Raw genomic sequence first — 26,492 nt, forward strand, 5'->3', positions numbered from 1 at the left:
TTAGCATACACAGTGTCTGGCGCATAGTGGGTGCTTAAGGTACGCTTGCCAAATGAGTAACGCAAATGCATCAGTAGGGGGGTCTTTGATCCCCCACCCTCAGCCTGGAGCTGTCTGACTTTCCAGAGCCCAAATCTGATTGGCTAGGGTGGAGGGAAGGAGGACAAGGGGTTGTGGACACATGAAATCTTCACTATTAGGAGGAGGTCAGTGAGGCGCCGCGATCTCTCCACTCATGACCGAATCGGAAGCCAGTGCCCAGGCTCTTCCTTCTGCACGGTTCTGGGCTGCTGGCTGGGCGGCGGTGAGCAATAAGGAAAAGCAACTCTGGGGAGGTTTTCTTTCTGGAACAGCAATGCTGCCCTCTGGTGGACATCCCTGGGGACGACACCTGGCTCCACCAGGAGGCCCTTATCTTCCCAAGGAAGCAGAACTGAATTCTCTCTTTCCCGCCCGTGACTGCTCAGTGACATTTCAGGGACCGGGAAGCAGCGACTAAATTGCTCCTACCTGCTTCATCCTTCAAAGACAATAATAATAACAGCAACAGTAATGAGACCTCTTTCACTCGTCTGCCAGGAATTTCAGAGCAAAACTGCAGGACCTGCAGATCACCTGCTGTGGCTTCAGACCCTCAGCCCTACCAGGGACCACACGGCCTCCTTGGTCCCACGCCTGCCACTCCAGCCCCGGAGCCACCGCATGCCCGAGAGTGGTCAGAATCTTCATGGAAAGTGGGATGAAAACAGAGGTTTGGGTTGGTGCAAATAATTGTTGAAATCCACAAATAGTTTTTTTTTTTACTCATATGCATTTTCCATGAACTTTGTGAAGTTCATGGAAAATTTGTGTATATAGATTCCAAAGGTTTCTGCACCGAAACACCTTTTAATTCACTTCCCACAAGCCTTTAATCTTTTTTTTAAAAAAAAGATTTATTTATTGGGGTCGGTGCTGTGGTGTAGCGGGTAAAGCCACCACCTGCAGTGTCGGCATCCCATATGGGCGCCGGTTTAAGTCTCAGCTGCTCCACTTCCAATCCAGCTCTCTACTATGGCCTGGGAAAGCAGTAGAAGACGGCCCAAGTCCTTGAGCCCATGCACCCATGTGGGAGACCTGGAAGAAGCTCCTGGCTCCTGGCTTTGGATCGGTGCAGCTCCAGCCATTGCAGCCAACTGGGGAGTGAACCAGTGGATGGAAAACCTCTCCCTCTCTCTCTCTTCCTCTCTCTCTTTCTCTCTGTCTCTCTGCCTCTCCTTCTCTCTCTATGTAACTCTGACTTTCAAATAAATAGATCTTTTTTAAAAAAAAAGATCTATTTTTTTAGAAGTTATTTATGTTTAATGCTTAAAAGTCTGAATGCACAAACAATCTACCATTAGAAGTACTGGCGGTCAATACAATGCATTAGAACTATGTACAATGCACAGTTTAGTATCAAAATCTTTCTACACTGTAGAGTTTTACGAAACTATTAATGACATCAAACACTAAGCACTTAAGACACCATTTTTCTTCTGCTACCACATTAGGAACGTCAATGGACAGTCCATTTCAACTTGCAGCATCCATCCATTTCTAGTATGAAATTAAGTAATTTTCTACTTACACAATAAAGTTTATCTACACGGTTCTTTAGATTTTGATCCATAGCAGCAAAGGCACTGTACATCAGCAGATCCACAGACTTTTTTTTTTTTTAAAAAAAGATCTATTTATTTGAAAGTTATAGAGAGAGGCGAAAGAGAGAGGGAGAGAACTTCCATCCACTGGTTCACCCCCCACATGGCCTCAAAGGCTGGGGCTGGGCCAAGCTGAGGCCAGGAGGCAAGAGCTTCATCAGGGTCTCCCTGTGGGTGGCAGCGGCCCAAACACTTAGCATCTCCCACTGCTTTCCCAGGAGCTTTGGCATGGAACTGGATGGGAAGCAGAGCAGCAGAGACTCGAAACAGCACTCTGAGATGAGACGCCAGCATTGCAAGCAGTGGCTAACCCACTGCACCACAACACAGGCTCCATCCGTGTTTTTTTTTTTGTTTGTTTTTGTTTTTTTTTTTTTTTAGACACACAGACAGATGGATAGAGAACTCCCTTCTGTTGGCTCACTTCCCAAAGGCCCAAAACAGCCAAGGTTGGACCAGGCCAAAGTAATTAGCCAGGAGCAGGGAATTCAATCCAGGTCTCCTATGTGCGTGGCAGGGACCCGGCCACTTGAGCCATCACCTGCTGTCTCTCGGGGTGCACATTAACAGGAAGCTGGACTTGGGAGCAGAGCCAGGACTTGGACCCAGGCACCCTGATATGGGATGTGGGTGCCCCAGCTGGCATCCTAACTGTTAGGTCAGATGTCCAACCCTCTTCCCACAAACTTCTGCAAGTAGCCTTGTGTTCTGTGCCCTCCACGGCCCTTAGTGCACCTGCCTATCCAGTCAGGGCACCCAGAAGCACCCTCTAGGTGTGTCTCCCGGCTTCCTCGGCCAGACTAGTGCCTGGAATGATGTGAAGAGGTCAGTTTTGAGGAGTGACGAATTAGAGAGATTGGGCTTCATTGTCTTAACCACAAAATTCACCCATCACATCGATGCCATCACATTTTAAAAATCCTTTCTTCTTTTTTTTTAAGATTTATTTATGTATTTATTTGAGAGGCAGAGTTACACACAGAGAGAGGGAGAGACAGAGAGAAAGATCTTTTATCCTCTGGTTCACCCCCCAAATGGCCAAAATGGCTGGAGCTGGGCTGATCCGAAGCCAGGAGCCAGGAGCTTCTTCCAGGTCTTCCAGGGCGCAAGCACTTGGGCCATCTTCTGCTGCTTTCCCAGGCACATTAGCAGGCAGCTGGCTCAGAAGTGGAGAAGCTGGGACTCGAATCGAGGCTCCTATGGGATGCTGGCCCCTTAAAATCCTTTCTGGAATGTGTACTTTGGTAAGCACCAGAATGGAGAGAGCTGGGGATGCTTCTTTCTACAAAGAAGAGAGCTCTCTGAAGAATGCGAGAATCACAATAATCCAATAATCCGTGGGGTTGCTGGTTCCTTCCTTGCGTCTCCCACATCGTGTTTTCTTCTCTCAGACCCTCTGAATTTCTCAGGTGAATCAGCCGCAGAAGCAAGACACAGCGCATGGAGTATGACACTTTGGAAGCTGGTATGAATTACAAAATAAATAGTGGGTAACTTTTCAGGTGTGTGTTTCTGCAAGTTTTATTAAGGTGTAATTCTCATCCCATCCTACAAACAAACCCCGTTAGAGTGCACTCAATTTCCTTTTACTGTTGCATAATATTCTATGGTATGGACAGGCCACGTTTCGTTTGTTCATTCATCGGTTGATGAACATTTGGTTTGTTTCCACCTGCAGCTATTATGAATAACAGTTGTGTACATCTCGTGTGAACATATGTTTGCATTTCTCTTAGGTATATACCTAGGAGTGGAATGGTTGGGTCAAATAGTGACCCAATAGGGAGATGGGTGTGTACATTTCTTAGAATCCATCAAAAATGTTCCCAGTACAAAAGTTGGCAAAGCATCTCTCTCCGTGTTAATTTTCTCTCCCTACAAGACTACAAATGTACCTAGAGTAGGATTTAAGTATTTTGGCTATGCCAGGCTGAAGCCAGGAGCTTCATCTGGGTCTCCTACCTGGGTGCAGGTACCCAAGCACTTGGGTCATGTCTGGTGCTTTTCCCAGGCACATGAGCAGGGAGCTAGATTGGAAATGGAGCAGCCAGGACACAAACCCGTGCCCATATAGGATGCTGGCATTGCAAGTGGTGGCTTAACCCGCTACTCCACCACGCCAGCCCTGGAATTAAACTTTTGCTCTTAAGCGGCGGGGGGGGGGGGGGGGGGGAATGATCAATATTTTTAAAAATTTGATTAGCCTATTGTCTGGATAGCAAATAGACTCATTCTATATACGCCTTTTCAGAATCACTTAAGTTCATTTGAGGACAAAGGCCAAATGAAAAATTCTGTGTTTTATGTTTCATATGTTAGAACATAAAATAAACATCTAATTACATGTCTTTAATGATGGGTTGAGCTTTGTTGATTACGGGATTATCCCCACACTCAAATGAATCTGGAATCTCTAAATTTCAGAATCTAAACGCGTTTCAATTTCTTTCAAGTTCAGGTGCAAAACTCAAGCTGGAACAGAAAAATATCACCCAGATCAGTCTTGCTTCACAAACTCGCCAACAGTGCTATGTGATCAGCACATCAGCTCAACAATCTAGACACTGCTGGCCTTGGTCTGTTATAGAGACAGTGTAATTTCTGTACCAGAGAGACGCTTGGAAAAGTGTGAAACTTTCTAATCTGATGAACTAGCAAAAAATGCCTTCTCTTATAACCTTGCTTGCCCTAGCCATTTGCTTATTACCCACCTTCTTCTGATACACATAAGCATTTCCCGGTTTTATTTTAGTCAGGAGCTTCTTCTGGGTCTCCCCTATGAGTGCAGGGCCCCAAGCGCTTGGGCCATCTTCCACTGCTTTCCCAGGCCAGTAGCAGGGAGCTGGATCAGAGTGGAGCAGGACCCGAACCAGTGGCCTTATGGGCAGGCAGTGGCTTGACCGGCTGTGCCACAACGCAGCGGGTGGGGAGGCACTTCCTGTTCGTAAACAAACCCCGGGTTAGCCCTGGGAGAGCTATGGCGTATTACCGCGGGAGACAACAAGTACCTTCCAGGCGCTGGGTCTGTGGTGTCTGCCAAGGCAGACTTGCCAACCCCTTCGGGACCCTCAGTCCCACTGCGCCCGCACCACACGCGCCTGCGCTGCACAAGACTTCACACTTTGTAAGCTGGAACAGGATCCCAGAGCGGGGAAAGGTAGCCAAATCCTGCGTGACCATGGCAGAAACACCTAGAAGTGAGAGCGGGCTAAGGAAAACGTGGCTGCCCCCTGCCGGCCACACACCTCGCGCGCACTGCCCTGCGCGCCCCGGAGCTGCGTGGCCCAGGCTGACCTGGGCAGTCCCCTACAGACAGGCTCACGGTTAAAGGACACCCTCTGAGCGTCTCTCACTGTGACCTTTAGGTTAGAACGAAAGAAAAAGCCCAGCAAGAGGGAGGTGGGTGTGTACATTTCTTAGAATCCATCAAAAATATTCCCAGTACAAAAGTTGGCAAAGCATCTTTCTCTCTCTCTCTCTCTCCCTCTTTCTCTCTCCACCACCGCCCCCCCTCCCCCAGCTGAACTTGGTAACAGGAGAAATTCTCTCACAAGGCAGAGAGTGTGCCTGAGCCAAGTTTAACCAGAGGAACATTTTTCCAGTATGTCAAGGGTGGGAGCAAAGCTGACGTTCCATTAAGAAAAAAAAAAAATTAAACATTAAAAAAAAAAAAAAAAAGAAAAGCGCCGGAGTTCCGAGTAAGAGGGAAAGGACGCGAACCCAGACGGAAGGGCTCCGTTCCAGACGGGGCGGGAGTGGCCAGGCGCCCACGGGCCCGTGGACGTTTCCTGTTCAGCCTCTGGAAATCAAAGCCGAAGGTTACAAAACAAGCCTTCTCCCAACGCCCCAGGGCCTGCGGCGGGAGAGCGCACCCCGGCCCAAGTCAGGGGCCCGGGAGCCTGCGCGCCCCTGCGCTCCGTGCGCGGGGAGCGCGAGCCGGCGACCCCCGCAGCCGGCGGCACAGGTAGGAGCTCGGCTTGCGCGCACTCCCGCCCGCCCGTGGCTGCGCCCTGGGCCCGGCCTGTGCCCGCAGGGGCGTGGTGGCGGCGGCGAGGGGATGCCGGAGAGTGCGGGCGGAGGCTCGGGCATGGCTACTTGTCCTCGCTTTCCTGGGTCCGTGGGAGCGCACGTCTTGTTGGGGGTGAGGAGGTTCCTTCGCGGACTTTTTGGGAAGCAGATGTGGCCGGCTCTTGTTTTGTTTTCTGGGTTCCCTGAAGCATCAAGGAGTCAGGAGCACCCAGGGCGCCCCGAAATAGGGCTGGGAAGGGGCGTTCTCCAGGGTGCGCTCGCTGCCCCTGGCCCGGCGGGGCCGTCATGGGGACACTCGCCTCGAGTGCGTTCTTCGCACGTGGGGAGGTGGCACGGGCCCTTAGCCCAGTGCTGCGCGTTGATCGACAGATTCCTGGTGCTGTCTGTGGTACAGCTACCTGGTCTACCCAGAAACCTGCATGCTGGGGTTGGACTGGCCCGGAGAACTCAGCATGGCTGCCGCACAAGCAGCGCCGGAAAGCGGTCGTGAACGGACACTTCAAACACCCTTTCTCTGAATGCGCTGGCTTTGTCGCTTAGCTGCCCGCCTAGTGTCTGGCGCTGTTCTCTGTCATCCGCCTGTTAGTTGGTGACCGCGATGCAGTGCTCAACTCTCATTGCGCACTTGTGTACCAGATGGCACTCTAAGGGTGGTAGAGAGCATCACCATCGGTCCCATTTTACAGATGGGAAAGTTGAGGCTGCAGATAAAACTAATAAGCGTCAGAGGAGGGATCTGACCCGAGGCAGCCCAAGGCAAACTGGGGTTTGGTCTTGGTTCCAGTGTTGTCCAGCTGGGTGACCCTGGACAGGTTAAATGCCCTCCGCCTCGATGGTCTCATCTGTGAAATGGGATGATGGTAATGCTAGTAACTCCACTGCGTCTCACGTGGTCGCGGTAGCCTGCGGTGTTAGTGTGCAGGGATCCCTCTCACCCGAGAAGCTTCAGAGTTCCCTCGGAGGTAGCAGCATGTGTACCTCTCCTTGGGGACTTGGCACATCACTTGGCAGCTCCATAAGGGCAGGGTTCAAGTCTTCTATACGGGAGGCCTTCAAAAAGTTCATGGAATATGGCACTTACATTTCGGTCCAAGACCTTCCAAAGCCCTGCACAGGGCGGTGTGCCAGCCCGGCTTCCCCAGTCTCAGGGACGCAGGAGGGGCAGCCGGCTTGTGCTTGGGCCTGCCGGCTCCCTGAGTCCTTTCTCCCTACCTGACCATGTCAGCAGTTACCTTGACAGCTTCCGACAGATCTTCCTTACGGAGAAGGGCTTAGTCATCCAACCCGTTTCACAGATCAGCTCATGGAATCCTCACGGAAGCCCTGTGGGGCCCCCGCTCTGCTGAGAGGAATCTAAAGGAAGGGCCAGGGGTCCCCAGCCAGCTGGCGGTGCAGGTGGGATGGGAGCCCTAATCGCCCCACCCCTACCCCAAGTCTGAGCACCGCCCAGCCCTGACAGAGCTGAGACGGATGTTGTTGTTTCTGTAGTTCTTTTGTATTTTGGCAAAGGAAGCCCCAGAGAACAGACGGGGAGGAGCCGAGTCCCGGGACCGGGACAGAATGTTCTATGGTAGGAAGCGTGCTTCGGTGGACAAGCAGAGTTAGGGTTCTCGTCCAAGCTGCATCCCTGGTAACTTCCTCTCTTCTCTCAGAGGTGGTGGACTTGAATGAGAGGGAGCCAGGCCCCGGAGCCAGGGTGCCTGGGTTCCAGTCCCAGCTCTGCCATCTCGGTTACATAGCGCATAGAAGGGTTGCTCAATACATGGGTTTTGCAGTGTAGACAGAGCTGTTGGGTTAACCTAAGGAGAAGTACTTTGGTGTACGTCTGGAAATCAGTAGCTGGGGCCAGCATTGTGGTGCAGCGGGTTAAGCCGCCGCCTACAACACTGGTGTCTCATGAGAGCACCAGTTCCAGTCTCGGCTGCTCCACTTCTGACCCAGCTCCCTGCAACAAGGCCCCAAGTGTTTTGGGCTGCTGCCACCCACATGGGAGACCCAAATGAAGCTCCTGGCTTCGGCTGGCCCAGCCCCAGCTGTTGCCACCATTTGGGGAGTGAAGCAGCAGATAGAGGATCTCCTTCCCACCTCCTGCCTCCGTAAACTGTGCCTTTCAAATAAATAAATGAATCTTTAAAAATAGATTAGGGGCCGGCACTGTGGCATAGTGGGTAAAGCTGCCACCTTCATATGGGCACTGGTTCGAGTCCCAGCTGCTCCACTTCTTTTTTTTTTTTTTTTTTTTTTGACAGGCAGAGTGGACAGTGAGAGAGAGAGACAGAGAGAAAGGTCTTCCTTTTGCCATTGGTTCACCCTCCAATGGCTGCCACGGCCAGCGCACTGCGGCCGGTGCGTCACGCTGATCCAAAGCCAGGAGCCAGGTAGGTGCTTATCCTGGTTTCCCATGCGGGTGCAGGGCCCAAGGACTTGGGCCATCCTCCACTGCCCTCCCGGGCCATAGCAAAGAGCTGGCCTGGAAGAGGGGCAACCGGGACAGAATCTGGCGCCCCGACCGGGACTAGAACCTGGTGTGCCGGCGCTGCAGGCGGAGGATTAACCTATTGAGCCGTGGCGCCGGCCGTGGCTCCACTTCTGATCCAGCTCTCTGCTGTGTCCTGGGAAAGCAGTAGAAGATGGCCCAAGCCAGCGCTGTGGCTCAATAGGCTAATCCTCCTCCTGCGACACTGGCACCCAGGGTTCTAGTCCCAGTCGGAGCGCTGGATTCTGTCCTGGTTACTCCTCTTGCAGTCCAGCTCTCTGCTATGGCCCAGGAGTGCAGTGGAGGATGGCCCAAGTGCTTGGGTCCTGCACCCGCATGGGAGACCAGGAGGAAGCACCTGGCTCCTGGCTTCGGATCAGCGCAGCGCGCTGTCCGCAACACACCGGCCATAGCGGCCACTTGGGGGGTGAACCAACGGAAAAAAGGAACACCTTTCTCTCTCTCTCACTGTCTAACTCTGCCTGTCCAAAAAAAAAAAAAAAAAGAAGAAGAAGAAGATGGCCAAGTACCCTTGAGGGAGACCCAGAAGAAGCTCCAGTCTCCTGGCTTCGGATCAGTGAAGCTCTGACCATTGCAGCCAACTGGGGAGTGAACCAGCAGATGGAAGACCTCTCTCTCTCTGCCTCTCCTTCTCTCTCTGTGTAAAATAAAATAAATAAATCTTTAAAAAATAAAATATAAATAAAAATACATTAATGATGTTTTAAAAAGTAGCTGGCGTGGAGACCATAAAGTAGAATCCAGTGAATGTGATGCAAGTTCAGCTTGAGCTGGGGTGGGTGGGCGAGAGTACCGGGTCCCAGCTATGAAGGAGCTGAGAGACAGCCTTGGACTTGTGGGAAAAACTCGGTTCCCCTGGGGGCTAAAGAGGAAAAGTAGAAAAAAAGTTAAAAAGCTAGTGTTTATGGTCAGCCTTGTTCAATTGGATCCTTTGATCAAATGGAGTAAATATAATTTATTTATATTTGTATTTATGGAAATTAGTCCCACCTCTGACCTAATGTTATAAAAAACAAAACATATTTATATTTAAAAAAATGAATAAATACCATTAGCCAAACAACTTGTGTTTTTGGAAAGATGATTTTAGGATCTCCAGCTGAGCTGTAAACTTTGAGAGCTAAATATAGCTAATTTAAAAAAACATCAAGGAGATCATGACTTACAAAAGAATTTTGTGGCTTTTTCAAAGGGCAGATTTGTGGGCACAGTCTAAGTCTGGATTAAATTTATAATGATCTTCAAACAGCGTGCATCTGTGTGCCAGCTTTTACTGGAAACAAGTCGGGGAGGGATAAGTCACTGACTGGCATTTACTAAACACATCCTGTGAGCCAAGTGTCGTGCCAAATACCTCCCACACGTTTTTGTTTATCTTCATGGCTGCCTATGAGGTGAGTGCCACGAGGTACTTTATAAAGTTCATGGAAATCAATCCAGCTCCCGGCTAATGTGCCTGGGAAGGCAGCGGAAGATGGCCTCAAGGCTTAGGCTCCTGCCACCCCTATGGGAGGTCAGGGTGGAGTGCCTGGTTCCTGGCTTTGGCCCAGCCCAGCCCTGTATGTTGTGGGCATTTGGGGAGTGAATCACTGGATGGAAGATCTCTTTCTGTCTCTGTTTCTTCCTCTCCCTCTTTGCCACTCTGCCTTTCAGATAAATATGTAAGCATATCTTTAAAAAAAAAAAAGATTTATTTATTTATTTGAAAGGCAAAGTTACACAGAGAGAGAAGGAGAGGCAGAGAGAAGGGGGGGGGGTCTTCCATCCACTGGTTCACTCCCCAAATGGCTGCAATGGCTGGAGCTGCACTGATCCAAAGCCAGGAGCCAGGGGCTTCCTCTGGGTCTCCCACGTGGGTGCAGGGGCCCAAGAACTTGGGCCATCTTGTACTACTTTCCCAGGCCACAGCAGAGAGCTGGATCAGAAGAGGAGCAGCCGAGACACAAACCGGCGTTCATATGGGATCCTGGCATTGCAGGCAGCGGCCTTTACCCGCTACACCACAGCGCCAGTTCCAGTATATCTTTTTTTTTTTTTTTAGTTTATTTTGGTGCAAAAAATGTTGAAATCCATGCATAGTATTTTCCAAATACATATTTTCCATGAACTTTTAAAAGATCCTGCAAACGAATTTGAAATTTTTTGCCCTAAAATAAGCTCATCTTTCATTCCAGTTATGCATATTTTTACATTTGTGAGAGGTAGAGAGATGGGGAGAAACAGACACAGAGAGAGCTCCTGTCTGCTTCAGTCCCCAGCTACCCAAATCTGTCCTGGGCCAGGTCAAAGCCAGGAGCTGGGAACTCAGTCCCAGTCTCCCAAGGGGGTATTAGGGACTCAGTCACCTGGGCCCTCACCACTGCCTCCCAGGGCTGCATTAGCAGGAAACTGGAGACAAGAGCTGGGAGTGGAACCCAGGTCCTCCAGGTTCCCATGGACAACTTATCCACTAAGCCATACGCGCCCATGGACTTTCTGAAGTTCTCTTGCTTTCTTATCCCAGTTTGCAAATCGGGATCACAGGGTTTAATGGAAGAACTGAGACACACAGAAACACATGCCAATAAGTACCGGCATTGGGGTTCTAACTCAGGGCTGGGTGTGGGCGCTTAACTCTGACCTAATTCTAGCAAGTCGCATCCTCCAGGATTGGAGGCAGCTCTCTCTGTGGGGAGAGTGCAGTGCGGGGAGGCTGCAGGAGGCAGCAGCCGGCACAGTGCTGGGTCAGGCATTTGGACAGCAGTGGCCAGGAGACGCCAAGGGCACCCGCAGGAGAAGTGCAGAGTAACCGTGAGTGAGCCAGACGTGGGGAACGCTGTGAAGCAGGTTGTCTTCGAACCCTTGCTTTCTGCCTCCTCACCCCGCAGGTCCTCACTGTCTCCAGGGATTCCTCCTTCCTTTATCCGGGGATTTTGGTCACCCTCTGATAAGACAAGAGGGTCCTGCTGAGCCCCACTCTGCACCTGATACCCGCAGATGCCCGAGATTCGTGGGACTCCCATGGAACTTTGGAACTTTCCATGGTTTGACTTTCTGGCTAATTATTAGCATCTGCCGGGTCCTGGCATTTGCCATCCTGCAGGGCCTAACTGTCCCCGCCGCCTGCCTTCCGGTTCTCAGCGCCCAGTCTGCTCTCTCTCATCTTCCACAGCAGGCCTGAGACGGTCTGCACACCCTGTGCGGGCCCGCCCGCCCCTCGCTGGAGGGCGCAGGGACAGCGTGCACCGCGCCCCCTCACGCTTCTGCGGACAGAGATGCGTCATGGGAAAGGGAGGGCTGGGCGCACTTGCCTGAACGAGCAGCTGTCAGGACTTGAGACGCGCCTCAGCCCAGCCTGGGAAAGCATCTGGTCTGCTTCTGGAGTCACGAGTGCCAGAGCTGAAAGGGGTCTTGGAGACTGTCCCAAACCCGTCCTTTGACAGCTGGGGAGCGGGAGGCTGCGGCGGCCACAGAGCCCGAATCCAGCGCACACAAGGGTGCGTGGTGTTGAGAAGTAGCGGAAGCTGCGTGTCTGTGCCGCTGGGCCTTTGCTGCCACTTTCCACCCCGCGCTACACTCTGCTCCTGCAGGCCCTCAGCACCCAGCTCCCTGCTGGGCACTCAGACCCGGAGTGGTAACTGGTGGCTGACAGTAGTCCTGGCCAGTATCTACCTCTGTGATCACACTGCCTTTCTCTCTTCCTGTCTCCCTTTTGAAAAACTGAGAGACAGAAAACAGATGGAGAGCTCCCCTCTTCTGGCCCACCCCACAAATGCCTAAAATAGACAGGGCTTGGTTGGGCCAAAGCCGGCATCCAGGGACTCATTCCAGGTTTCCCACATGGGTGGCAGGAATCCAAGTACTTGAGTCATCATTGCTACGTCCCAGGATCTGTAGAAGCAGGAAGCTGGAGCCAGGACTCGAACCCAGGCACTCAGACATGGGATGTGGGCATCTAAAAAGCTAGGCCAGGGCCGGTGCCGTGGCTCAATGGGCTAATCCTCCACCTGCGGCGCCGGCATGCCGGGTTCTAGTCCCAGTCGGGGCGCCGGATTCTGTCCCAGTTGCTCCTCTTCCAGGCCAGCTCTCTGCTGTGGCCCGGAAGTGCAGTGGAGGATGGCTCAAGTGCTTGGGCCCTGCACCCCATGGGAGACCAGGAGAAGCACCTGGCTCCTGGCTTCGGACCAGCACAGTGCACAGGCCGCAGCGGCCATTGGAGGGTGAACCAACGGTAAAGGAAGACCTTTCTCTCTCTCTCTCTCTCTCTCTCTCTCACTGTCACTCTGCCGGTCCAAAAAAAAAAAAAGTGGTTCTATGTAAAATACATAAATAAATAAAAATAAAATAAAAAGCTATGCCAAATGCCCATTCTGAGAAACTATTTTAAAAGTACTTACCAGGGCCAATGCTGTGGCATATTGGGTAAAGACGCCACCTGCAGTGCTGGCATTCCTTATGGGCGCCGGTTCAAGACCCAGCTGCTCCACTTCTGATCCAGCTCTCTGCTATGGCATAGGTAAGCAGTGGAAGATGGCCCAGGTCCTTAGGCCCCTGCACCCACGTGGGAGACCCAGAAGAAGCTCCTGGCTCTTGGCTCCTGGCTTTGGATTGGGGCAGCCCAATCGTTGTGGCCATTTGAAGAGTGAACCAGTGGATGGAAGACCTCTATCTCTGTCTCTGTCTCTCCTTCTCTCTGTGTAACTCTGACTTCAAATAAAATAAATAAATCCTCCTCCTGTTGGTTCACTCCCCAATTGGCCACAACAGCCAGAGCTGTACCGATCCGAAGCCAGGAGTCAGGAGCTTCTTATGCGTCTGCCACGTAGGTGCAGGGGCACAAGGACTTGGGCCATCTTCCACTGCTTTCCCAGGCCATAGCAGAGAGCTGGATCGAAAGTGGAGCAGCCGGGTCTTGAACCGGTGCCCATATGGGATGCCGGCACTGCAGGTGGAAGCTTTACCCACTACGCCACAGCACCAGCCCACAGTACCTAGATTTCTTTTTAGGCACTTGAGAAGATAGCTGTGGACAAGACAATGAGGTCTCATTGGCTGGCGGTGGTTATGAAGCAGTAGACAGAACTCACAGTGACTATGGAAGGAGCGTGGCTGAGCTGATAGGGAGGGCGTATGGTATTGGGAGCTGCTTCCTCGGCTGTGCAGTTAGGAAAGCCTCGCTGAGGTCATGGTGTTTGAGCTGAGTCCTGAATGGCAGCCAGAAGCAGCGACATGGGGTGGGCCAGAGCCGTCTAGGGAACAGTCATGTGTCACTCAAAGTGTTCCAAGTTATTGGCAGGCAGATTTTACTAAATGTAAGAAAGCACGTTTTTAGTAACATAAGGGAGTATTTTCTAAATAAATTTTTAATTTCACAGCTGTCTTCGTCTTGCAGATGAACTGTGGAGACGGGAGCCGGCCTTCTGGCCTGCAGCCCACGTCAGGGCACCGAGCTGAGTCCCAGCTGCTCCACTTCTGATCGGGCTCCCTGCCAATGCACCTGGGACGCAGCGGCTGCTGGCTTAAATGCTCGAGGTTCCACCCCCAACATGGGAGACTCAGATGGAGTTCCTGGCTCTTGGCTTCAGTCTGGCCCAGCCCCAGACGTTAAGGCCATTTAGGGAGTGAACTAGCAGATAGGATTTCTCTCCCCGCCCCCTTTCTAATAAATAGGATTTCTGTATAATACCCCACATCCAGTTTTCCCTGTTTTTTTTTTTTTAATATTTATTTATTTATTTGATAGAGTTACACAGAGGGAGAAGAAGAGGCAGAGAGGGAAAGAGGGAACCATCCGCTGGTTCAATCTCCAGTTGGGCGCAATGGCTGGAACTGTGTCTATCTGAAGGCAGGAGCCAGGAGATTCTTTCTGGTCTCCCACATGGTGCAGGGGTCCAAGAACTTGGCCCATCTTCTACTGCTTTCCCAGGCCATAGCAGAGAGCTGGATCAGAAGAGGAGCAGCTAGGACTCGAACCAGCGTTCATATGGGATGCCAGCACTGCAGGCATTGGCTTTACCTGCTATGCCACAGCTTTTCCCTGTTACTAACACTGCATATCTGTATGGTACTTCTGTCACAATTATAGGGCCAATACTGACACATAATGACCCACTAAAATCCATTCTTTTTAAGGATTTCCTTGGTTTTCTTTTTTCTTTTTTTTTATATTTGACAGCTAGAGTTATAGACAGTGAGAGAGACAGACAGAGAGAAAGGTCTTCCCTCCGCTGGTTCACTCTCCAAATGGCTGCTATGGCTGGCGCTGCACGGATCCGAAGCCAAGAGCCAGGTGCCTCCTCCTGGTCTCCCATGCGGGTGCAGGGCCCAAGCTCTTGGTCCATCCTCCACTGCCTTCCCGGGCCACAGCAGAGAGCTAGACTGGAAGAGGAGCAGCTGGGACTAGAACCGGCGCCCATATGGGATGCCAGCACTGCAGATGGAGGATTAACCAAGTGAGCTACAGCACCAGCCCCATGGATTCCCTGGTTTTTACCCAATGTCCCTTTTCTGTCCCAGAATCCCATCTAAGGTGCCATATTGTGTTTAGGAAACTTGACTTTTCCTCTTGGCTTCCGTTTCTCAGAATTTCCTTATTTTTGGTGATCTTGACAGTTTTTTGTTTTTGTTTAGTTTGTATTTATTTGAAAGCCAGAGTAACAAAGTGACAGGGAAAGACAAGGGAGAGGAGAGTGGTCTGCCACTGTGTCACTGTGTCACTCCTCAAATGCCTGCAACAGTCGGGGCTGGGCCAGGCCCAAGCCAGGAGCCTGCAACTCCATCAGGGTCCCTTACATGGGTGTCAGGAACCCAAGCACTGGAGCCATTGTCTTTTGCCTTCCAGGCGCGTGAGCAGGAAGCCGGGTGGGAAGCGAGGGTCAGGGCTTCATCTGAGGCACTCTGATAGCAGATGTGGGCATCCTAAGAAACGGCTGAACCATCCGCGCCGCCACGCCCACAACAAACTCGGAAGTACTTACATTTTTTTAAAAAAAGATGTATTTATTTATTTGAAAGTCAGAGTTGCAGAGAGAGGAGAGAGAGAGATCCTCCATCTACTGGTTCACTCCCCAGATGGCTACAACAGCCAGAGGGCTGGGCCAGGCTGAAGCCAGGAGCCAGGAGCCAGGAGCTTCATCCAGGCCTCCCATGTGGGTGGCAGGAGCCCAAGGACTTGGGCCATCTTGCGCTGCTTTCTCAGGCCAGCCAGGACATGAACTGGTGCCAGTGTGGGATGCCAGCCTCTCAGGCCACGGCTTTACCCACTACACCACAACATGGGCCCCGACCTTGCCTGTTCCAAGGACAGTTGGTACAGCATTTGTGGAATGTCCCTCAAGTGGGGATTGTCTTGTGTTTGCCATATGTTTGAATAATACATAATATTATTTACAATATAATATTGAATAATGGATATTTTTGGGAGAAAGGCCACAGCGAAAAATCGTCCTTGTCGCCACACTGTATCAAGGGTACGAACTATTGACCAACTGTGGCCCTTGAAAAAAATATATTTTTTTAGTGTCACTAAAAGTGTTCAACGTTATTGGCAGGCAGATTTTACTAAATATAAGAAAGCACATTTTTGGCCGGCACCGCAGCTCAATAGGCTAATCCTCCGCCTGCGGCGCCTTCATCACCCGACTGGGGTAGTGTTTATCAGATTTCTCCCCTGTAAAGTTCCTTTTTTTCCTCCTTCTCTCCATTTTGTACTCTTTGGAAAGAAGTCACGCTGCACAGGCCATGCTGAGTAGGGAGTCCACCTCTCTGAGGGTGCAGAAGCCACATAAATTATTTGGAATTCCTTTGTGGGCATTTGTCTCATCTCTTCATTGCTTGTTTAATCGCTTATTGATATTAGTATGGGACACATGGATATTTATTGGATACTTTTTTAAGATTTATTTTATTTATTTGAAAGGCAGAGTTACAGAGAGAGAGAGAGAGAGAGAGAGATATCTTCCATCTGCTGGTTCACTCCCAAAATGGCCCCAATGGCTGGAGCTGTGCCAATCCAAAGCCAGGAGCCAGGAGCTTCTTCCTGGTCTCCCATGAGGGTGCAGGGGCCCAAAGACTTGGGCCATCCTCCACTGCTCTCCAGGCCACAGCAGAGAGCTGGACTGGAAGAGGAGCAGCTGGGGCTAGAATGGGCACCCATATGGGATGCCAGTGCCGCAGGCGGAGGATTAACCTACTGTGCCACGGTGCCGGCCCCGTGAAGTTAATACAGTAGTGCTGGATTATAACTCAGAGCTCTGGCCATTGGGAGCTCTTTCATTTGGCTTCTGTGTCCCTTTGTTATAGCCCCACTGTGGTGGCATTTGGTGTTCTTTTTTTTTTTTCTTTTTAAGATGTATTTATTTATTTGAAAGTCAGAGCTACACAGAAAGGAGAGGAGAGAGAGAGAGAGAGAGAGGGAGAGAGAGAGAGAGAGAGAGATCTTCCATCTGCTGGTTCACTCCCCAGTTAGCCACAATGACTGGAGGTGAGCTGATCCGAAGCCAGGAGCCAGGAGCCAGGAGCCAGGAGCCAGGAGCCAGGAGCCAGGAGCTTCTTCTGGGTCTCCCACGTGGTGCAGGAGCCCAAGGACTTGGGCCATCTTCTACTGCTTCCCCAGGCCATAGCAGAGAGCTGGATCAGAGGTGGAGCAGCCAAGAGTCAAACTGGTGTCTATATGGGATGCCAGTGCTTCAGGCCAGGGCATTAACCCGCTGCACCACAGTGCCAGCCCCCTTTATTGTTTTTTTTTTAACCACACCCCTTGCTTTTTTTTTTATTTGGATAAGTTTTTTTTTCTTTTTTCTTTTCTTTTTTTTTTTTTTTTTGACAGGTAGAGTTAGTGAGAGAGAGACAGAGAGAAAGGTCTTCCTTCCGTTGGTTCACTGATGCGAAGCTAGGAGCCAGGTGCTTCTTCCTGGTCTCCCATGCGGGTGCAGGGGCCCAAGCACTTGGGCCATCCTCCACTGCCCTCCCAGGCCACAGCAGGGGCTAGACTGGAAGAGGAGCAACCGGGACTAGAACCTGGCGCCCATATTTTTTTTTTAAGATTTATTTTATTTATTTAAAAGGCAGGGTTACAGAGAGAAGTAATGAGTGAGTGAGAGAAAGAGAGTGAGAGAGAGAGAGAGAGAGAGAGAAACCTATCTTCCATCTGTTGGTTCACTCCCAAATGGTCGCAATGGCAGGGCCTGGACCAGGTTGAATCCAGGAGCCAGGAGCTTTCCGGGTCTCCCACATGGATGCAGGGGCCCAAGCACTTGGGCCATCTTCTAGTGCTTTCCCAGGTGCATTAGCAGGGAGCTGGATCAGAAGCGGAGCAGCTGGGTCTCAAACTGGCACCCATACGGGATGCTGGCGTCATAGGCAGCGGTTTAACCTGCTATGCCACAGTGCCAGCCCTGAGAAACAGCTTTTATCAGCCAGATTGCACTGCCTTTTGTGGTTTCTTTTGCTTTTAATCTTTACAGGCTCCGCTCTCTCCCAGAGTTACTGAGGTCTGTCTCTTCCCCCCATGCTCCCTTCAGTGAAGTTGGTTTCATATGACGGTGAGACACATTGTTTTGTCACAGTCTGCGTTCCTTCCTGGGATCCCCTGACCTCCTAAGTGAATTTATATACATTAAGGTTCAGTATTTGTGCTATAAAGCTCTGTGAGTTTTGATCAACGCACAGTGTCATGATTCTGCCATTATAGTGTCATATACAATAGTTTCACACCCTAGGGGCCGGCGCTGTGGCGCAGCGGGTTAAAGCCTTGGCCTGAAGTGCTGGCATCCTGTATGGGTGGCGGTTCTAATCTTGGTTGCTCCTCTTCCTGTCCAGCTCTCTGCTATGGCCTGGGGAAGCAGAAGATGGCCCAAGTCCTTGGGCCCCTGCATCCATGTGGGAGACCCGGAAGAAGCTCCTGGCTCCTGGCTTCGGGTTGGCGCAGCTCATGCCGTTACCTCTCTCTCTAACTCTGTCTGTCAAATAATAAAATTTTAAAAAATAGTTCACACCCTAGGCAATCCTTGTGGTTCCCGTGTGGAGGGTTGACTGAGGAGCAATGTATAGGAAAGGCAACAGAGAGCCAGACCGTGTGGAAGAAACTTCAGGCTGTGATACAGCCTAGCCCATGGGAGCTCCACCAAGGCGAAGATTGACCCTTAGGGGAGCCCCGTGTTGGGCAGAAACAGGTATCTGTGGGACGGCCATGCTCTGCCTGCCGAAGAACCTGATCCCAGCTCCAAGGCTGGGACAGACCAGGAAGGCGTAGCAGCTGGAGGGCCTCAGCTAAGTGGGCTGCCGAGACCCTTCCTGGAGAGGGATCTGAGTGTCTGCCGGAAGTAGCTTTGACGATTGGCAAGCAGAGCTTGGCTGCCCACCAGTCAGGAATGCCGAGCAGACAGTTCCTGCGTGCAGTGGGATTTGGGGCCACACGGTCCACAGGTCAGCTTTTGTGTCCTCTGGCTGCCCTTCAGTGTTGTGGTCCAGGCAATCCAGGTATTGCATTTTCCACATTCTGTCCACTTTGCTCAAGCGTCACCCCCCGCCCCTGCAAATTCCCTTCATATACTGACTGTCTTAGTCTCTGCCTTGTTCTAGAAGTATGACTAGAATGCTTATTTTTTTTTTAATTTAAAGATTTGATTTATTTATTTGATAGGCAGAGTGACGCAGAGAGAGAAGCAAAGAAAGAGAGGGATTGGGGCCAGTGCTGTGGCATAGTGGGTAAAGCACTGCCTGCAGTGCTGGCATCCTATATAGTCGCTGATTCAAGTCCGGCTGCTCCAATTCCGATCCAGCTCTCCTCTATGGCCTGGGAAACAGTAGAAGATGCCCCAAGTCCTTGGGTCCCTGCACCCACGTGGGAGACCCAGAGGATGCTCCTAGCTTTGGATCGGCACAGCTCCAGTCATTGCAGCCAGTTGGTGAGTGAACCAGCTGATGAAAGACCTCTCTCTCTCTCTCTCTCTCTCTCTCCCTGCCTCTCCTTCTCTCTCTATGTAACTCTAACTTTCAAATAAATAAAATTAAAAAAAAAAAAAAAAAACAAGAAAGAGAGGGAGAAATTTTCCACCTGCTGACAGATTCCCTTTCTAAATGGCCATGAGCCAGGCCAAAATCAGGAGCCAGGAACTCCATCCTGGCCTCCCATATGAATGGCAAAGCCTTAAGCACTTGGGCCAGCTGCTGCTGCCATTCCAGGTGCATTAGCAGGAAGCTGGATCAGAGGCGGTGCAGCCGGAACTCAAACCAGCACTTCCTTATGGGATGCCGGCTTAACCCACTGCACCACAACACTGGTCCCAGAATGGCTCATTTTTCCCCCGGGGACCATTTAAAGAGGCGCCAAGAAGTCAGCAGACAGAATCTGTGGCTCTCACTCCGACTGCCCACACCTTTTTAGATCCCAAATGCTCGAGAAAATGGCTATAGCATCCATAGCAAAATAGGTCAAGGAGTTGAAGATATAAAAACTTTCTGGCTACAGGCAAGAAAATAGGAAAATCCAAAGCCAAGACTACACAAATGAAATTCTTATTTTAAAACTATTTATTTATTTATTTATTTATTTTAAAGTCAGAGTTACACAGAGAAGAGAGGCAGAGAGAGAGAGAGAGAGAGAGAGAGAGAGAGAGAGAGGTCTTTCATCAGCTGGTTCACTCACCAGTTGGCTGCAATGACTGGAGCTGAGCTGGTCCAAAGCCTGTAGCCAGGAACTTCTTCCGGGTCCCTCATGTGGGTGCAGGGGCCCAAGGGCTTGGGCCATCTTCTACTGCTATCCCAGGCCATAGCAGAGTGCTAGATGGAAAATGGAGCAGCTGGGACTCGAACCAGTGCCCACATGGGATGCCGGCACTGCAAGCGACAGCTTTACCCACTATGCCACAGTATGGGATGCCCCTTTTTCTTTTTTAAAGATTTATTTTTATATTTATTTGAAAGTCAGAGTTACACAGAGAAAGAGGAGAGGCAGAGAGAGAAGAGAGACCAAATTCTTGTTTGAAGCGCCCCCTTCCTGCAACATGGAAAAGTGCAAATCAATTGCCTTCCGTTCTTTTAAAAAATTTGTTTATAAGGGCTAGTGCTGTTGCATAGTGGGCTAAGCCTCCTCCTGCAGCACTGGAATCACATGTGGGTGCCAGTTTGAGACCCGGCTGCTCCACTTCCTATCCGCTTCTCTGTGATGGCCTGGAGAAGCAGTAGAAGATGGCCCAAGCCTTTGGGCCCCTGCACCCACGTGGGAGACCCCAAAGAAGCCCCTGGTTTCGGGTCAGCGCACTCCGGCCATTGTAGCCATCTGGGGAGTGAACTAGCAGATGGAAGACCTCTCTATTTCTCCTTTCTGCCTCTCTGTAACTCTGCCTTTCAAATAAATCTTTTTTATTATTATTATTTTATTTTGACAGGTAGAGTTATAGACAGTGAGAAAGAGAGAGACAGAGAGAAAGGTCTTCCTTCCCTTGGTTCACTCCCCAAATGTCACTATGGCCAGCACTGTGCCGGCCCGAAGCCAGGAGCCAGGTGCTTCTTCCTGATCTCCTATGCAGGTGCAGGGCCCAAGCACTTGGGCCATCCTCTACTGCCCTCCTGGGCCACAGCAGAGAGCTGGACTGGAAGAGGAGCAACGGGGACTAGAACCTGGTGCCCATATGGGATGCCGGCGCAACAGGTGGAGGATTAGCCAAGTGAGCCACAGCGCCGGCCACCAAATAAATCTTTAAAATAAATAAATACCCAGGTCACTAAGCCAAAGTTATGGGAGACCCAGAGAAGTATGAGAGTTAATATTCCAAATAGCCACTTGTGGCTGCTGAGCCCAAGATATCTGCATCGCAGGCAGGTTCTGCCTCAGAAAACAATGCCAGGGCACAGAAAAATAGCCTGCTTTTAAAAGGAACATCAATAAAAAGCACTCAAAGGGCACATTGTCCCTGAATGACTGTGTAGGAATAGAAATGACAAGTAGATGAAATGCAAAACAAAAGAAGGTTAAAAAAGGAAAACGCTGCCCTCTTCCTGTCCCCAAGAACACAGACTGGACGTGGGCACTTGGCAGAGAGGGCTGGGTCGCAGGTCTGCAGCACCAGCTCATGTCTGCTAGCACAGGCTGCTTCACCTTGAAACGAAGAGACAGAGAATTGTTTATGTTGTTCCGGCCAGAATTCTACAAAAGAAGAAAAGAAAGACAAACCATCAGGTGCTGTTCTTCAGCACAGTATTAGAGGGGCTGGTGGAATCAGCCAGAACATTTTTTTTATTTTAAAGATTTATTTTATTGGGCCGGCGCCGCGGCTCACTAGGCTAATCCTCCGCCTTGCGGCGCCGGCACACCGGGTTCTAGTCCCGGTCGGGGTGCCGGATTCTGTCCCGGTTGCCCCTCTTCCAGGCCAGCTCTCTGCTGTGGCCAGGGAGTGCAGTGGAGGATGGCCCAAGTGCTTGAGCCCTGCACCCCATGGGAGACCAGGAAAAGCACCTGGCTCCTGGCTCCTGGCTCCTGCCATCGGATCAGCGCGGTGCACCGGCCGCAGCGCGCCGGCCACGGCGGCCATTGGAGGGTGAACCAACGGCAAAGGAAGACCTTTCTCTCTGTCTCTCTCTCTCACTGTCCGCTCTGCCTGTCAAAAAAAAAAAAAAAGATTTTATTTTATTTATTTGAAAGACAGAGTTGCAGAGAGAGGCAGAGACAGAGAGAGAGGTCTTCCATCTGCTGGTTCATTCCCCAGATGGCCGCAACAGCTGGAGCTGTGCCGATCCGAAGCCAGGAGCCAAGAGCTTCTTCCAGGTCTCACACATGGGTACAGGGGCCCAAGGTCTTGGATGGTCTTCTACTGCTTTCCCAGGCCATAGAAGAGAGCTGGATTGGAAGAGGAGCAGCCAGGACTAGAACCGGTGCCCGTATGGGATGCTGGCACTGCAGGCCAGGGTGTTAGCCCACTGCGCCACAGTGCTGGCCACCATCCAGAACTTTCTGGAGTTGCCCTTAGGCAGGAAAGCATTTGGCTGGGAACTTGCACTGAAAACTCACTATACAAGCAGGCACATGACAGTCACCTGACTCAATTCTCTTCCAGTCCCAGGGGTTCTCCCTCTCCCTGCCGCACCTCCAGGCCAGAGAAAAGGTTCTGGTCTTGGTGACTGGAGGGTTCACTGTTTGCAGTAAACTGAGAGGCCGTGCAAAGGATAATCACCAAGGGTAATTCCTCCCATTGACACTAAGTGTAACTGGGAAGTGTTTTATTTTAAAGATTTTATTTATTTATTTGAGAGGTAGAGTTACAGACAGGAAGAGGGAGAGACATAAAGGCCTTCCATCCCCTGCTTCACTCCCCAAATGGTCTCAATGGCCAGAGCTGAGCTGATCCAAAGCTAGGAGCCAAGAGCTTCTTCCGGGTCTCCGGAAGTAGAGCAGCCGGAACTCGAACTGGTGCTCACATGGGATGCCGGTGCTTCAGGCCAGGGCGTTAACCTGCTGTGCCACAGCACCAGCCCCCCCCCCCTTTTTTTTTTCAGATACAGGGTTACAGAGAGAGAGAGAGAGAGGGAGAGAGAGAGAAACCTATCTTCCATCTGTTGGTTCACTCCCAAATGGTCGCAGTGGCAGGGCCTGGACCTAGTTGAATCCAGCAATCCAGGAGCTTCTTCCAGGTCTCCCATGTGGGTGCGTGGGGCCCAAGGACTTGGGCCATCTTGGGAAGTGTTTTAAAGCAAAACAAAACAAAAAAACCACACTGTATTAACAGAGCTGTAGTCTTTGGATTAAGTATGAATGAAGGAAATACTGATGGGGGAGAAAGAGAAAACCAAAGACTGTGGGAGTGGGTAGGAACCTCAGTCGTGATTCTGGCTTTGCCACTGACTGTCCTGGTAACCTTGGGCAAGTCCCTACCTTCAACCGTGTCACGACCTTGATTTGCTTACATTAGCACAAGAAAGGGCAACTAGGTGGCTTCTGCTGTCCCTTCCAGCTCCGCTCTGTGAGTCCCTTTCTTGGCTTTGATTTTTTTTTTTTTTTTTTTTTTTGTCATAGTTAGGCAGCATCAACACCACAATGTGAGGATATGGATTTTGATGAGAGCCCCTGGGACGGCTTCAGAGTGGGACAGATGTGAGAGTAGCATTCGGATGAATGAACGCGTGACTCAGGACAGAGGGAGAAGAGATGCAAACATCAGAGGAACTCTGCGGTGGGGGTAGATGTAGGAAAGATGAGTGCTGGGAGCTTTGGCTGGACTGCAGGCCTCGGAGCATTAGGGGTGGGCTCAGCGCAGGGGAGGACTGGCAAGGCTTCCGCCCAGGGCAGTTCTTCTGGGACAGGTGATTGGATCACAATATAACGGGGCTGTCTTTTCCCCTGTTTACTGATCAGAGTATTGATTAAGATGTGATGTGGCTGAGTCTTACAAAAACTCAAAATAATACCGGCTATATCATCTATGCTAATTTTTCTCCCACATAAAAGAACTCTGTTGGTGGGAGGTTGGGTTGGCTCTGAGCTCCCTGGTATCAAGGAGTCAGGCTCTGTCAACCTCAGCACGTGGCCTCCACCTCACAATTAATGTGAGGCTATTCAGAGTGTTATAACCACTCCTACAGAAAATGACTCTTACAGTCTGGGCACAACATGCAAAGTGACCAGGGTTCAGGAGAGCGAACAGAAATAGGTAGCCTCTGGTGCCGCCTGTCAGGTAGATGGCTGGAGTTGAGGACCTGTCTCTTGCAAAAAAACTTCAATAAAATATTTTTTAAGATTTATTTATTTATTTGAAAGGCAGAGGGGCTGGCGCTGTGGTGCAGTGGGTTAAGGCCCCAGCCTGCAAAGGGGCGCAGGTTCAAGTCCTGGCTGCTCCACTTCCAGTCCAGCTCTCTGCTATGGCCTGAGAAATCAGTAGAATATGGCCCAAGTCCTTGGTCCCCTGCACCCACGTGGGAGACCTGGAAGAAGCTCCTGGCTCCTGGCTTGGGATCCAAGCAACTCCGGCCATTGTGGCCATTTGTGGAGTGAACCAGCAGATGGAAGACCTCTCTTTCTGTCTGGTTCTATCTCTCCCTGTAACTCTCTCTTTCAAATAAAATAAAATAAATCTTAAAGTAGGGGGGGGCAAAGTTACAGAGAAGCACAGGCAGAGAGAGAAAGCAGCCAGGAGCCAGGAGCTTCTTCTGGGTCTCCCATGCTGGTGCAGGAGCTCAAACATTTGGGCCATCTTCTACAGCTTTCCCAGGTTATAGCAGAGAGCTGGATCGGAAGTGGAGCAGCCAGGACTCGAACTGGTGCCCATATGGGATGCCGGCACTGCAGGTGGCGGCTTTACCTGCTATGCCACAGCGCTGGCCCCTTCAATAAAATATTAGCAAACAAAATCTAGAAGCATATAAAAAAGATTATGCGTGATGATCAAGTGACACTGAAATTGTAATTAAGAAATTAATAAAATAAAGCAGAAAACCAATGTGACTATTTAAATAGGTGTAGAATTGGCATTTATTAAAATTTAATGGCCTGAGGCCATTGCTGTGGCAAAACAGGTTAAGAGATTATCTGTGATGCTGGCATCTTATATAGACACAGTTCAAGTCCCAGCTGCTCCACTTCTGATTCCAGCACCCTGCTGGTGCACTTTCGAAAGCAGCCTGAGCCCCTGCACCCACGTGGGAGACCCAGAAGAAGCTCAGGGCTCCTGGCTTCCACCAAGTCCAGTCCCAGCCTTTACAGCCATTTGGGAAATGAAGCAGCAGTTGGAAGTTCTTTCTCTCTCTCTCTAACTCTGCCTTTCTTTTCTTTTTTTTTTTCTTCCTTTTTTTTTTTTTTTTGACAGGCAGAGTTAGATAGTGAGAGAGAGAGAGAGAGAGAGAGGTCTTCCTTCCGTTGGTTCACCCCCCAAGTGGCCCCTATGGCCGGCGCGCTGTGCCGATACGAAGCCAGGAGCCAAGTGCTTCCTCCTGGTCTCCCATGCAAGTGCAGGGCCCAAGCACTTGGGCCATCCTCCACTGCCTTCCTGGGCCACAGCAGAGAGCTGGACAGGAAGAGGAGCAACCAGGACTAGTACCTGGCACCCCAATTGGGACTAGAACGTGGGGTGCTGGCGCCGCAGAAGGAGGATTAGACTAGTGAGCCGCGGCACCAGCCATAACTCTGCCTTTCAAAGAAATAAAATAAATCTTTAAAAACGAAAGCATTGTGGCCGGCGCTGCAGCTCACTAGGCTAATCCTCCACCTGCAGCGCCAGCACACCAGGTTCTAGTCCTGGTTGCTCCTCTTCCAGTCCAGCTCTCTGCTGTGGCCCAGGAGTACAATGGAGGATGGCCCAAGTCCTTGGGCCCTGTACCTGCTTGGGAGACCAGGAGAAGCACCTGGCTCCTGGCTTCAGATCGGTGCAGCACACTGGCCGTAGCAGCCATTGGGGGGTGAACTAACGGAAAAGGAAGACCTTTCTCTGTCTCTCTCTCTCTCACACTGTCCACTCTGCCTGTCAAAAAAAAAAAAAAAAAAAAGCATTGTATGGGAGTGCCTAGCCAGTGCAACAAGGCGAGGTGGAAAATGGGAAACATTGCAAACTACATTTACAGAAAAGCCCAAGGGACCCACAAAATAGCTGTTAGAGACAGCAAGCAAACATAACAAAGTTTCAGGATACAGTATATAAGAGAAATTCAAAAAGTTCATGGAAAAATGGAATTAAAAGATAAACTTATTTTAGTGCTAAAAAAATTGAAAGCCATGAATTTTTTTTCATAAACCCATATTTCTTCCAGAAACCTTTTACTTAAGGAATGCAAACTTAATAAATTTCATAAATACAACTTTAGGAATAAAGTGATTCTTCCTATCATACTAGCCCTCCCACCTTCACTCCCACCTCTCTTGTTCCTCCCTCTCCTATTCCCATTCTTATTTTTTACTAAGCTCTATTTTCAATTAACTTTATACACATACAGTTAACTTGATACTAAGTAAATAGTTCAACAAATCACATGGGAAATAAACCATTAAAAATATTTATTTATTTGAGAGGCAGAGTTACAGACAGAGAGAGGGAAAGAAAAGTCTTCCATCTGCTGGTTCCCTCCCCAAAGAGCTGGGCTGATCTGAAGCCAGGAGCCAGGAACTTGTTCTGGGTCTCCCATGCAGGTGCAGGGGCCCAAGGACTTGGGCCATCTTCTACTGCTTTCCCAGGCCTTAGCAGAGAACTGGATTGGAAGTGGAACAGCCAGGACTTGAACCGGCGCCCATATGGGAAGCCTCCTTTGCAAGCGGCAGCTTTACCCACTACGTCACCACATCGGCCCCAATTGATTGATTTCAATATTGATTTATTTATTTGACA

General features: G+C 50.5%; 1 protein-coding gene and 1 long non-coding RNA gene across 20 annotated transcripts in view; one reads left to right on the plus strand and one right to left on the minus strand.

Moving 5' to 3' along the window:
- Nucleotides 1-2,604: 2,604 nt before the first annotated feature.
- On the minus strand, nucleotides 2,605-7,179 carry LOC138848514 (uncharacterized). 3 transcript variants are annotated; one of them, XR_011386378.2, is made up of 3 exons: nucleotides 6,944-7,179; nucleotides 6,647-6,761; nucleotides 2,605-3,144 (listed from the first exon to the last, which is right to left on the minus strand). It is a non-coding gene; the product is annotated as an uncharacterized LOC138848514 (long non-coding RNA). The 3 variants fall into 3 exon arrangements; XR_016229122.1 differs by lacking the exon at nucleotides 2,605-3,144 and adding an exon at nucleotides 4,487-4,620 and having other exon boundaries at nucleotides 6,944-7,113; XR_016229121.1 differs by lacking the exon at nucleotides 2,605-3,144 and adding an exon at nucleotides 6,442-6,553 and having other exon boundaries at nucleotides 6,944-7,113.
- Nucleotides 5,383-26,492, plus strand: part of TACC1 (transforming acidic coiled-coil containing protein 1) — a 145,490-nt gene continuing 124,380 nt past the window's right edge. For 4 of the 17 annotated variants that reach the window (XM_089325904.1, XM_089325906.1, XM_089325908.1 and 1 more), the window contains exon 1: nucleotides 5,513-5,646. The gene's annotated coding sequence lies outside the window, so the exon portion shown is untranslated. Of the gene's footprint in view, nucleotides 5,647-26,492 lie in introns of all 17 variants that reach the window. The other 13 variants (XM_070068565.2, XM_070068567.2, XM_089325907.1 and 10 more) reach the window with 7 other exon arrangements.

Source organism: Oryctolagus cuniculus, chromosome 2, assembly GCF_051225735.1.
Source record: "Oryctolagus cuniculus isolate XC-2025 breed Fujian yellow rabbit chromosome 2, ASM5122573v1, whole genome shotgun sequence".
Lineage (NCBI taxonomy): Eukaryota > Metazoa > Chordata > Mammalia > Lagomorpha > Leporidae > Oryctolagus > Oryctolagus cuniculus.